The sequence below is a fragment of the Rhodnius prolixus genome, unplaced genomic scaffold, assembly GCF_049639745.1.
Source record: "Rhodnius prolixus isolate KJV_2025 unplaced genomic scaffold, Rpr scaffold_12, whole genome shotgun sequence".
In the NCBI taxonomy this organism is placed as follows: Eukaryota; Metazoa; Arthropoda; class Insecta; order Hemiptera; family Reduviidae; genus Rhodnius; species Rhodnius prolixus.
The window spans coordinates 11,099,982-11,113,851 of NW_027411635.1; the positions used below are offsets into that span (position 1 = coordinate 11,099,982).

The window sequence follows — 13,870 nt, forward strand, 5'->3', positions numbered from 1 at the left end:
GTTTTCGGTACTCAGGAGAAGAATAATTTCAAGCTTCCTCAGGAGTCCATCTTCAGATACTTGATTGCAGTCAAATTGACGAGACTGGAGTGTTGCGTTTAGTAGAGGGTATCCTAAGAGATCCCCTGAGGAAACCCCAAATAATCTAATCTTATTCAAACTTACGTTCAACTTTTACAGTAGAGAATTATGTTTAGAAAGCAGAAAATTTCATGATACATGTTTTGGTGAGGTGTAGGAGAGTTAAGCCATTTAATATTATCTCGGAGTTGGAATTTTCTAAATCATGATTATAATAAGCTTTATATTTACTTCTTATGATATATATATAATATATATCATATATACAAATGTATATATCATATATATTTATATATCTTTGATATACCATATATATCATATTAGTGAACAAATATTTTCAAACAAATTTATATTCATATATTTTCGGAGAGGAAATGGCTGTGTCTGTACATCAAATTAGATTTAATTGAACATGTATTGACGCTTATTTTAATGCATCGTTCTTTTTTTAAATTATATGGAACGGCCGTTCTTATGGACTATAAGTTTCAGAATGAATTATTTCAATGTAGCACGAGGAGCAAAGACTTCTGCCACTCACATTTAAGACCCTGATTGTCATGCTTTATATAAACATGTTTATGATATTTCGTAAATTTTAAATTTATATTGTATTTTCGGTAAATTTTGAGGCTTAATTAGAAACAGGAAGCGGGGTTATCTTCCTTAATAATCCATCCGCTGACTGTTCTGAATGAGAGCAATTTTATTACTGTGACAAGACTGTTCACTTTTAAATTAAATAAATGTCAAATCTTCAATGCTGCTAAGAATGAAGAAAACTTCAAAACGAGTACAATTAAAGAGATTCTTCCTCGTTTTAAATATTTATATATAATTGTTTTAACTATGTGTTTAACATTTTACATTTCATAATAACTAATTAGGGTTAGTTTTTCTTTTTTATACTTTTATAAACTTTATTTATTTATTTATTTTTTTAAACAGATTATTTTACAAATTTAACTATAGGGAATACTGAAAATTATTTTTCCTCCAGTTTGTATGTAATGTTGGGTTGGACTTATACTATAACATATTAATAATTTTCAGTACTCACTATACTTGAATTTTATAAAATAATCTATGTATAAAAATATTATAAATACTGAAAGGAAACACTACCTCTAGCTGATAGTTGTATTATTTAAAAAGTTTAACACCTCTTTAAAAGTTTTTTAAACCTCTTTACTTATTTTGTCCAAACTTTTACATTTAGTTTTAAGAGAATTGGTAATATTAGGATTGCGGTTAGAGAAAGTTGTGTTAGTTGCACCCCACAGTTTTTTTCTTCTTTTTTTTTGGTTTGTTTCAAATTGATTCAGTTTGGTTGTTTGTATTGAAGCGGCAACCAATTGATTGATAAACAAAGGTTGTTTTCTATAATTAAAACAATTTCGTTTACAAGTTTTTTTTTGTTTTGTATTTTTTTTTAGTTGCTTTGTCAAGCAATCATGAAGGAACATGTGCTTCCAAATTACTAATATGCAAAAGATGACCACTCTACACACAAATTTGTTCATATCGACATTTTTTTATATGTTAATCTATTGGAATAATTTGTTATTTTATCTGTAAAATAAAGAATCTGGTGTGAACACTCATACCTAGGATTTTCTCTCACTTAGTGTTACTTCTCACAAATATTCCGAATGTTAAACTCCTAATATTTTAGACATTATTTCATAAAAACTATTTTTTTTTAAAAAAAAAGAAAAATGAAAGTAAAAGTTTAAAATATATGTGTATGGAACTTAGTCAGATTTTAGCTACAACAAATTTAATCAATTTTACGTGTAACCAAGAAATAGGTCCGTCATTTGCAGAAAAATGGTACTTAAAGAAAATCTACACACTGTCTTTTTCTAAGTACCCAAAATCATTTGAGCCGTTTGCGTGAAATTCTCAACAGTGAACGTCCAGGTAGTCGATTTTCGAGACAATATTTTCTCTTATTAAGAGTAAGAAAAAGAAAAAGCTCTTGTGTGCACATTCACATGACTTTCTTTTATCAAAGGTAACGTTATTAAATTTTCGTGCCACTTGGATTTTTTAGTAAAAAACATTACTGACTTCAGCATTACCTATGTTCATTATAAAGGTAAATTTTCGAAAACGCTATAAGTTAAAAAAAAAAAATTGGTTCAGTAAGGTGGCAGCTGATTTTCTACAAATTTGGAACTTTATTTTCATATTTCATTCGTATTTATATTTTCTAGCTAGGTGTCTGAACATTACACTAAAATGGCTCTATCGAATTAAGTCTCTTTCAGTCCTCTCTCGAAATTGTAATGTGATTTTTCTTGATAAAATTTTCAAAGAAAAGTTATGAATCTGCATATTTTCAATTAGTATGCCACTATAAACTGATTTCATTTAAATTTGAAAATTTTTTGTTAAGAAACGAAACAACCTATGATAACTTAGCGACCTATTTACTTTTAAATATTAATGAACAATATCTCTTATGTACAGGGTGCAATTACAATTACAATTTTTTTGTGGGTAGTCTGCAGCTAGAATGATTCTTTAATTTTATATTAGTAAAACTTCTCTTATCAAACTCTTCCAAATAAAAGATTTATTTGCTCTATGATCATAAAATGAACGTCATATTAAAATGTTTGGGTGCGCCTCACTGTAGAAGTGCTCCTTGTAAAATTTTAATTTAGCGGAGAAATTTAAATTAAATGTTTCAATTTTTTGATAGAAGTATGGAAATTGTTTGTTCTTACGAAGCTTTAATTAGTATTGTTAGTACAATAAGCACCCTTAAAGAGAGATTATGATTGAATCTTGTGAATACTAATTTTTTTAGTGAATGAAGAAAGAAGGAAATTCTAATAAAGTATTAGTTAAATTCTCGTTTGCAATTAAATCCAAGATCTCTGCCATAACAAATTATAATGTGGACCGTTTATTTTGAAAGTGGTGTAAGTCCATTGTTGAAAAAAATGAGATATCACGTAATTCATGCTTAATTTTTTATTTACAACTAGTCCGTGTTTAATTTCTTAAAAAATTCCCATGTTTTGTAGAATTTAAAATTGGTCGGTAAATGAAATTTCATAATCATTGATTATGAAAGTGGTGTAAGTCCAATTGACAGAGGTAGGCGGCTTAGCAGATGGTTGCCGATTGGTAGCCTGTTGTTTTACATTTGTTTTATATTAAATACTATCAATATCTTGTAATTTTAACAATGTAATTAGCGTCTAAAATTAAAAATATTACTTCTATTTTATGTCGTGTCATTATTATTTGTAAACAAAATTGGATTAATATGAAGTATATTATTATTTATTAACATGAAATATTATTATAAATTAGTATATTATTATTTGAAAATATATATTATTTGATTTTTCAAAATTGAAACTAAACGATTTTTACAATTGTCTAATTTTGAAATTGGTGTAAGTCCATTTGCAGCCTGTAAGTATACATCAGTTTAGTAAAATAAGCCTAAAACAAATTTATATAACCAAATTACATATTGATAAAACAGTAGAAACATTGCCAGACTTCATATAATTTGTCTAAATTTTATAATTAACAGATATGTTAACTTTTAATTTTCTCGAAATAACAGAAAATGGACTTACACCACTTTCAAAATAAACGGTCCATGTAATAAATAAATTCTGTAAGAACTAAGTTCCATTTTCCAACTTACCATATCACATAAAAATAATAAAAATTAAAACACCATTAGAGCAAAAAGCAGTAATTCGCTTGTTCAAAATCGATGAACGATTTTTTTGATTGGACACTGGCTAGTAACAGAGCATTAAATTTAATTTAGTTTTTTAAAATAACCGCGCAATAAAAGGTGCCTTATTTCTCCTAGAGGTAGCCAAAGGGAAGTTCTTTCAAGCGACTATCGTAACGAGAGCAACGAGGGAGTGTAGGTTAACTTCGATCAGTGAATATGGATGACAAGAATATGTACTGACCTTATTTTTTGTAAATGTTATTTCAGACTTATCTATTTTTGTTTATATATTTTTTCTTCCTAATTTAAATGTAAGTATTGTACAGATCTCAATGCAAATGTAAGTTTTGGGAATCATTCAAGTTTAAACAAAGTGAGGTTAATATTAATGGTTGTCACAAATGGTTTCATAAAAATGAAATTGTACAAGACAAAGTATCAGAATTCTATGATATAATAAGGGAACAATGTATTTCAAGAGACAATGTATTTCAAACTTTATATACAATAAGTATTGGGAGATTAATTATTGGGAAAAAACATGGGAAGTATTCATTAAATTGGGATAAATAAAGTAAAAGTAACAGTGACTAACGCAGCAACTGTCAGTACTTTGGTGAGATCTGAGGTTTTCAAATAAAAGAGTACTGAAGTTTATATTCTGCCAATCTTCTAAAACGAGGTTTATATGTAATGGACACCTCGTTGGCTGAAGAGGAAAACGTTGAAGAAGACTAAGAATATGGTTTCTAATTTGAAATATTAAAAAGTGAACACATGTACAGGAAAATAGTAATTAAGGAGGAGACGTAATGTGGAGAAAAGACTTACAGGCAGTTATAACATTTGGGGTTAAAAGTTAAACAAATAATGGTTATATTCATTTTGTGTGATGTTTATTTGCAATCATTTATACAGAAAGTAATTTAATGTAACTATTAACGATTATGGCAGTTGGAGAAAACAATGCAACTTGTTTGATTGAACAATGTGGAGGTCCTTAAGTAAAAAAGATTGTTTAGAATTTAGAAGTGCAAATACATTCAATTATAGGTGTAAAACACCTTTCATTTATAAATATATATAGATGCGAGGGGAAAAGTGAATAATTAATTTGATTTAGCTGTTTCACCTACGCCATACTTCGATTAAAAAAAAATTCCTTTGATGTGTTAATTAAGTACATATATGTATATAATGGCGAAACACAACTTGGATACTACCCCAGGGAAAGTTGAAATTGATACCTTATGTTGTACAACCTACCAGTCTATAGAATCATTAAAGTATTAAATGTATTCAATAATAGCTGGGAGTCAGGAATTTATTCTTAAAAATGGAAAATATATAATGTGATTGAGTTCTGAGGTTGTAGAGTCTAAGGATTAGGAAATTCTTTTGGTGGTTATATTAAGTTACATAGATGTCTGTTTATTTTCATATCTTTTACAAAGATGAGTTCTTTTCTTTTTTCGTTTTTTATTATTTGCTATCTTTTATGACAATTATTAAGTTCTTACGTTAAGTTGAATTTCTATAAGACTATAATCTTATCTCTTTTGTATGAGGGTATCCCAAAAACAAACTATTCTATATGGTGGATCTATAAAAAGGGAGCAATTGAAAGTTGTTGGGTCAACTATTGTAAAAGTGCATTGGACCTTAAAACCAGATTATTGCATTATTTGTTTTAAATGGAACAGTAATAATAAATACATGTGCCAAAAATATAGAAATTAAAATTTATATTAGATACACAATTGGACTTCTCAAGCCCATTGATTATGTATTTACATATTTAAAATATATTTAATATACACCAATTTTATACAAGAAATAAGAAATAATTGAAACGATTAATGAATGACAAAAAAAGTAAATATGTTCAAAAAAGACATTATTGCACCAAATGTGTACTACTCATACCATCCTACTTCACTGCAATGTTGTGTACAGAAAACTTTTGAAGTAATGTTTTAAAAATCGCTGAGAATGATAGAAAGTCTGTAATCTTCTCCCAAGGAGTCAATTTGGGTTAATGAATGTAAGATCTATAACGGATTGCGTTAATGGATTAATACTAAACATTCAGATGGGTTACACAGTGAAAAAAAAAAAAACCTCTGTGGTGCTATATCTGGAAATCAATGTAGCATACAATGTGGATTTAATTTTTCTGCATTCTATATTAATTAATTAGGATTACCTCCAACATTTTGTAATAGAAATCTCCTTAACAATAGACAATTTAGATTAAAATTTATGATCAGATTGTTGGTCCACGTACCGCTTGCAATGGTCTACCGCAGGAGTATATACATAACCCAAATATTGTAAGCTTCACGTCGCTGATATTGAGCAGGAATTAACCGATGGTGTTAAGATACGTCAATATGCAATTTATTTATGTGACGTTTTCATTTATATCTCCCTATAAGGCAGATTACAATCCACTCTTTCTGTATTGAAAAATTGGGCATTGCCAAGAAAAAATGTTTACTAAACAGCTGAAAAGTGTAAAATATAAACATTCTCTCAAAAAATAAAACTTCATTTTGGCAAAACAGTAACAGCCAACTGGGATTTCCCATCAAATACCACAGTGAAATGTTTTTCTTGATAAATGTTTAAGGTGGGGATCACACTGTTGGTAAAATCTAAAAAATACTTGAATATATTTTGAAACCTATTACCCAACAAGACCGTATGTTTTCATAGAAATAACAGTCGATTTATTATCGATTATGGTTTTTTTTTGTAGATGGTAATAAGCCAGAGTTAAGTAAACTTGATTTAATTCAACGTAAGTGAACAAGATTATGTTTAGGTTTTTCTGAAGTCGATTCTAATGGATGTTTGCTTCGCTGAATCAGGTGAGCCGTACCCATTCATTGAGAAAGCAGTTATTGACAGATAAATTAGTTACAGTTTGTTGATGAAGATATCTGTAAAAAAATAAAATAAAATAAGGCATTTAAAGATTTAGGAACTGACTCAAGCATTTTGGTGTAAAAAAAAATCTCTCCTCACTCTAACAGAATCCCAACCAAATAAAAGATGGAACGGTTAGAGACAAGTTCCGCAAAAGTAGTATTTATATAAGAAGAATAATAAGTAATAAGAAGTATTGTGTGGTGCTGACTATCCCGAAAAGAGAGGGCACAGCATTTGAAATTTATATAAATTTTTATGCTGGCTGTGGCCATAAGCTAACAAAAAAAAATCTTGAGTGGGCAACTGCGCAAGTGCAGTAGGCTGCGAAAGCGCCAGCTTTTGGTATAAATTTAATAATACTTAAAAAAAAGATTAATCTTTCCTCTTCTTTGGGAAGGCTGCCCACTTTCCCAAAGAAGGTAACCATGGAAAAAGGAATAGTAGGATATAAAAAGCGATGGGATAGCAAGGAATACCTTTTAGATAAGAATAAGTTGCAAGGTCAACGGGCAGTTGTCCCCTTTACTCGCTTGTTTACTACATAATGTAAGTACATTAGGCCTATTCTGCCACCGACGCCGCAGGAGATGCTCCGACTGCTGAGGGTCGTAGACCAAGAATGAGATGATATGTTCAGCAGAAGGGGAACAGATTGGAGGAGGAAAAGTTGATAAAAATAGTATTGGCTAGGCAACCATCACTCTTTCCAGAATGTAAATGAAAGCATCGATTATGGTAAAGGAGAACAAAATAAAAGGCTAATAAAAGCAATGTTTTTTGAAAAATATTTTGGCTTGGAACCTGCTTGATTTTGTTTCACGTAATAATTGAATTTGTAAATAGCAAATCATCTTTTGTTTTGCTTTCTTAATTTCTTTCAATAAATTAAAATAAATTAATAAAAAGAAATAATTTATTGTAGGGGCCCCGTATCTAGTTTTGCCCTGGGGACCCCGCAAAATTCATAGGGGCATTCATGAATGAAAGTGACTTGAGTTTAAACAAGTTATATACATTTATTTCAAGGCTGAACCAAAAAAGGTAGTTACAAACGATTCGTTCAGTGCCCTTCAACAAGGGAATTACTATTTCAATGTGTGTGTTTTATATAGACAAAAGAGTTGGATAGAATGAGCGCGTTAGCCACGACTAATGCTAGGTTCTGTGCTAGTCCGGATGCGTTAAATGACAAGTTAGAGTTCACACAGAGGAAGCGAAAAATTACAGGTGCCTGGCCACCACGTCAGCGTTAGCTATTTAGTTCGCAATTGCCCTTTTCCACAAGTAAATATCTTTATAAAATGATATAAGATAGCTTATTATCAATAATTGCTTTCTTTGTGAGAATTATTTTAAGAAATTAGAGAATCTTGCGCCTTCTTGAGGGATGTTTAAGTATTAATTAATACCAAAATGTTCGAGAACTTCCACATTTAATCAGCACACTGTCGCATATCATCAGAGATGTAGGAGTTCGGTCTCCGTTGTGGAATTGTACTTGGGCTCAGCCTACACACACGAAAAAAAAAAAAATTATAAAAAAATCATGTACTTTATATAATTTATGTATTAATAATTATTTACATCAACAAAAAGCTCAATGCCAAAATAGTTGAAGTGATGCAAACAGATAAATTTAGTCACAGATAAAGAACTGAATAACAATAAGTGATTACAATATTCTAGAATTTGATTAGCTATTTTTTAATAAAAGGGTTAATGTTTTTATATGGTGCAAATATGTCCAGTTCTTCAGGCACTGAATTGTTCCAGTATCTTTCTATTTACTATTTTCTGATTATGTGCTGGAGAAATAGAGAGTTTTACATCGAGTCTCAGTCTGACGTACATATGTAACATGTAATCTCACGCTAGATTAGATTTCAATAAAAACTCTTGTATTTAATTTACTATAGACAATGTAAGTTTAAAAAATTAGTGGCCAAAATGTTTGTAAGTTATGTAACAAAGAGGAGGAAGATGGTACTCATGTGTTGGCCGTTTGTCCTGTATTTTCAGAGGCAAGTGGACACATTTGTAGGGAAGCCTTTGATGGCCAGCTTAGCATGGATAGAGTCGTTATTAAACAGAACAAAGAAAGCATTTTCCAGCTGTATAAGTACATGAATTTCTCCTTAAAATTAAGAGAATTTTTATTGTTATTTTCTTAATCTATTTTTAAGGATCAATATTTTTAGTATAATAGTATCTATATTAGTAGTTATAGTAGAAGTAATTATAGTACCTATTATTATCTTTAGTATAAATTTTGTTATAGAAAGATATATTATTATTTTTTCTTGTCTTTATAAAAGGGAATACATTAAGCATTTTATTTGTTAAAGACAGATTTTCAGTTATATTCTTTAATTTATTTTGGTTTCAACTGCAATGTTTAAGAGAAAGTTATAATTTATCAATTAAGTTAAAAGTGTATATTTAGAACCTAAACGCAGATCTCAATTAAGTTTCCTATCTTCACGAGAATCCAAATTTATCAGGGTTGTTATTGCACTAGCCTTGAATGTTCGTGAAATAGGATTTTTTTATTTTGAATTTTTTTCTAATTGCTCTATTTTTTGACTGCTGTTTATGGATTCCATATAATTGAGGCATGTTTAGAAAAGACAGCAATAATATGGATTCCAGAATGTACGAAGCTGACTCCCTGTAATATGTAAAATTGTATAAATACAGAATTATTATTATATATGGATTTTAGAGCTTTGCAATTCTTGATATCCCTGCGATGCCTAAACATAAACCCCATTGATTTTATTGACTTCTTAACGCATTTCATCGGTGTGCACTTTAAATTGGGCTTTCTAACCTATGAGTTCTCCAAGATCCCTCACCAGTTCAACTCTATTTAGGAGGGAATATCTAAGAGTGTAAAAAAACCAAATATAATTTACTGTAAGTTAATTCACTATATTTTTATTTTACTGTAAAGCTGTTTTTCGTTTTTGAATGTCAGATATGTTATTACAAAAAAATAATGTAACAGATATTTTAAGTAAAATCCATGATCGATCTCTCACAGTAGTAACAAGGAAAAAATTGGTAGTTAAGACTGAAAGGTACAATATTAAATTGTCTTTTAAATTATGAACAAGAATATAATGGTTTACTTGGTCGGTAATGGTGGTGAAAATAGCATCAATGTGAGCATTAACAGTAAATGAGCACAAAATAAAGTTTTAAAGATTAAAAAATTTGAAGTAGTGGAAAAGTACGGCAAGAAAACTGAGTCTTGAAGTTATTGTTTTGTAGAATGGAGCTTATAAACTGTCAAGCCTAAGGTTTTAAATACTTAAGGAATAGTAGATTGTAAACTAATAGGCCTTTAGTTTTTAATATTTGAAGGATCACCAGAGAAGTAATGGCGTAATGAAACTTACTTTTCCGGCTAACTGGGAAATTTCCAGAATTTAATGACATTTTATACAAAATAGTTACAAGGAAAAAGCTAGAGAAATACAGTTATCGGAGGAAGGTGATCTGGACCTGTGGTCTTATAAGCATCTAGACTGGTTAGTCTTTATATAACAGTCATGTCAAACACGAGGCCCTGTGGGCCGCATGAGGCTCTCTAGGTTTAAGACCTGCGACCCGTCACGATGTTTGGAAATTATAAAATTTAATTGTTACAATTTAATGTTTACAATTGAACGTAGTCCACATTGCAGCCGAAATAGCCGCAAGCCGTCGTCGGAAGTGTCCAACAAGATGCGCAGTAGCTAGCATTACGGCTTATGACTAAATATAGACTTACGAGTACTCGCTTCTTGCTCTTTGCGACCAGTACTGTCAGTGTGTCAAATACAAATTATTACTTTGGGTAAAACAAGTTCTGAATGCTGCCAATCATTACTACGAAAATTGCCGAATTTGAATTTTTCAGAATCAAATTAAATTATTAAAAAACGAATTTGAAAGTAGATTGTTGGATTTTGATAAATGTGAAAATCATTTTTAAATATTTACTTCTACTCTTTCAGTTGATGTTGAAACTGAAATTTTATAATTAGAACTCATCGACATTCAGTGGGATTCTGTTTTGAAACAAAAATTCACGGAAATTGGTGTACCCAAAATTTTATAGCTAACATATTTATCAATCAACCATTTCCCAAAATTTTATTATTAGCTAAACATGTTTTAGCCATTCAGAAGCACATGTTTGTGTGGACAATTGTTTTCAATATTAAGAAATAATAAAACGCCTAAAAGATGCGGCTAATCTCTAAGGTGGCACTTCAGTGCCCCAACTTGCAGTCTAGATTATAAAAACATCAAATGACTTTTTCTTACTAAATTCTTATATTTAAAATATATTTTATTCTTTCTGACATTCAAAATTTGCCAAATAATAAAACACATTGAATGAAAACTATAGAAAGAAGCCGACAATTTACGATCATACCCTACAGCTGGTCTAAGTTGTTAATCCAATGCTTTGATCACTTGTCCGTAGGAGTGTACTATAAGGTTGAATGTCCGAGTGGTTTCCGTATGGAGAGGTTGAAAGAAAAAAGTGGGAACAAGTAGGATGTTGCGTGCAAAGAAGAGCCTCTTTACTGCCCAGACGGTGGACATTGAAATCAGTAAGGCTGTGCGTGCTGGAGCCACACACCAGTGTAAGTCACACATGCTCTACGTTGACCGCAAAAACCACAGGCCTGCTGGCCGCACAGTTCTACAACATATTGCTAAGTGCCTTGCATCTTTCCATTGCTACTGTAAATTCTGTTACAATAGGAATTCATATCTATACTATAGGAAATATGCCTATGTTTTTAGCGATCTAACGCAAACTAAACTATCTCTTAAATCTCACAAGAAGGTGAATGCAATCGTGCAGAGCTCCTACTTCGAGTTTTTGGTCGGAAAATAAAGGAACAAAACCATTTTGTCTTCCTTCTTGGCATCAGTTTACACTATTAGCCCGAAAATTATCTTCATAGATCCTAAATTTGTATTTAGGGTAGCCTTAAGACTGCTACCGAAGTGGACCAGTACATCGAAAGCTTTTCTATTCTTTAGAATGCTAAGGTATGTTATATTAGCCGACAATTTGATTTCTTAAATTTTTAAAAAGCAGGTCTCAGTTGGGTGCGAATTTAGAGCACGTCATGACATGTCTTCTGTGCTGTCAAAAGTTGTACAAAGTGGGGATGCCTCTTCACCTATTTTATGCAGATATCTCTTACATAAGATTACTGCGCAGTCTATTGACAATGGAGACATACTGTTTGGAACACGATCCATCGCGAAATCAAGGTTTTTCACCTACTTTAGGGACTAACAATTTATAAATTAGGCCCCTTAGGTGATTCAGAGCAAGTCCTTTGCCACTTTTAGTTTATTTTCTTCCTAATACAGGCTATAAAATCAGAATGAGGCAGAGATACCGATAGTAAAGGACCGTTCAATGCAGCTTGTTTTGCCAGTATATACACCCTTTCATTGCCCTATATTCCGCAATAGGCCGTACTCCATACCAACCTTACTATTTTGCCTACACTTTTTAGATCTATTAATTTTTGTAGTTTATTAGTATAAAATATATATTTTTATATTTTTTATGCATTTTAACCGTTTTTAGTCTATATGAAGCATTTTTGCAGTCTGATACAATTACAACTTCTGAATATTGCATTGATTGTACATATTTAAGAGCTTCCAAAATAGCAACTAATTCAGCTGTAAAAACTGAACACTGATTGGGTAATCTGAAGAGGACACTAATATTTCTAAGTAGGCAAAAGTATGCACACCCCACTTGATCTTCGACCATAGAGCCCTCCGTGTGTGTAGCATAACTATTGGGAAAATTAGTGCAGATTTCATCTTGAAACACCGCATTAACGTATACCACTGGGCAATATGGTGACATCTTCCAAAAAATCAAATTACAGGAGACGTATTTATTATTCCATGGAAATCACAGTTTAATAAAGGCAACATATCACTGTTATACACTAACTGTTTGAACAGTACCACTTCTCTGAAACTAGTAGCCATCAGGGGTGATTCTTTATGTTTCCAATATCTGTATGTTAATTCTCTCCGTTTGAATTCACATATTGCGGAATAGGTTTCTGAGTATGTTGACATTATTTTACACAGATAGCGGTCGGCTAGCATTTCCCATCTAAGCTTTATTGGAAGTTCCCCAGCTTCAGCGTGAATTACATCTATTGGAGTACTTTTCATTCGTATCCGAGACTAAGCCTAAGGCATTTATTCTCAATAACCTCCAATCATTTCAGCCTTGTTTTATTAAGCTGGCCCATAAAACTGAAAGCAATAATCAAAATTGCTGCGGATAGTAGCTCTATAAAATAGCAAAGATATATTAAGGATCCGCCCCCCATTTGATTGTCAAACATTTAGACAATAATTTTTGTATTAAATTCGATATTTTGTTTAGATTCAACAACTCAACTTAGCAGTTTTGCCGGATACAATTTAGACTAGCTATCTATGTTTTAAGTAGTAAGGCGCCACAGTAGGCGAGCGGTTAATGGCGAGGGTCACAAAGTTAACATGTTATTGTTGGTACTGGGTCAAACCGTTGGATTTCATTTAATGGAAAAGAAAAAAATTCAATAACAAGTCGCTAGTCGCCTCTGTTCACGACACCTAATTTAGTAGTTGGACGTAAAGCCCACCTGAAAAATATAGGCGTTACTTTACTTTTTTCATTTCAGTTTAAATTTCCACAATTGAATTTAAAAATAAACTTGTTTTTGGGAGAGTACTGTTCATTTTTTTAAATTGTTTTTCTGTGTGCCAAGATTTCAGTCGAGGGACTTGGCCATCTTCAGGGCTTATACTTATTAACAATATTACACAATGAGCCTCATAAGAAGTATGAATCGACGATGGTAAACCTTAACTCGAAGAAGAGGTGGCCCAACACTCGAATGAAATCGAATAAAAAATATTGCCTTTAAAAAAAATGCAAAAGAAATTAAATTGGTTTATTCCTTCAAATTTCAAGAATATTTGTTTGTTTTGTTTTTTTAAAGACTCATTTTGGCGTCTTTATTTTAAACCCAGCAACCATAAAACTAGTGAGTAGCATTTGAATTTTTGAAAATGGTCTAATTCAATTGAGAGCAGTTTATTTAG

General features: G+C 31.1%; 1 long non-coding RNA gene across 1 annotated transcript in view; it reads right to left on the reverse strand.

Annotated features, from left to right (window-relative positions):
- Positions 1-4,649: 4,649 nt before the first annotated feature.
- The window catches only part of LOC141461735 (uncharacterized), a 205,862-nt gene continuing 196,641 nt past the window's right edge, over positions 4,650-13,870 (reverse strand). Inside the window, exons 4-5 of the long non-coding RNA XR_012463020.1 lie at positions 8,140-8,239; positions 4,650-6,741 (exon numbers count right to left, since the gene is read on the reverse strand). This is a non-coding gene — a long non-coding RNA (uncharacterized lncRNA). The remainder of the gene's footprint in view (positions 6,742-8,139; positions 8,240-13,870) is intronic.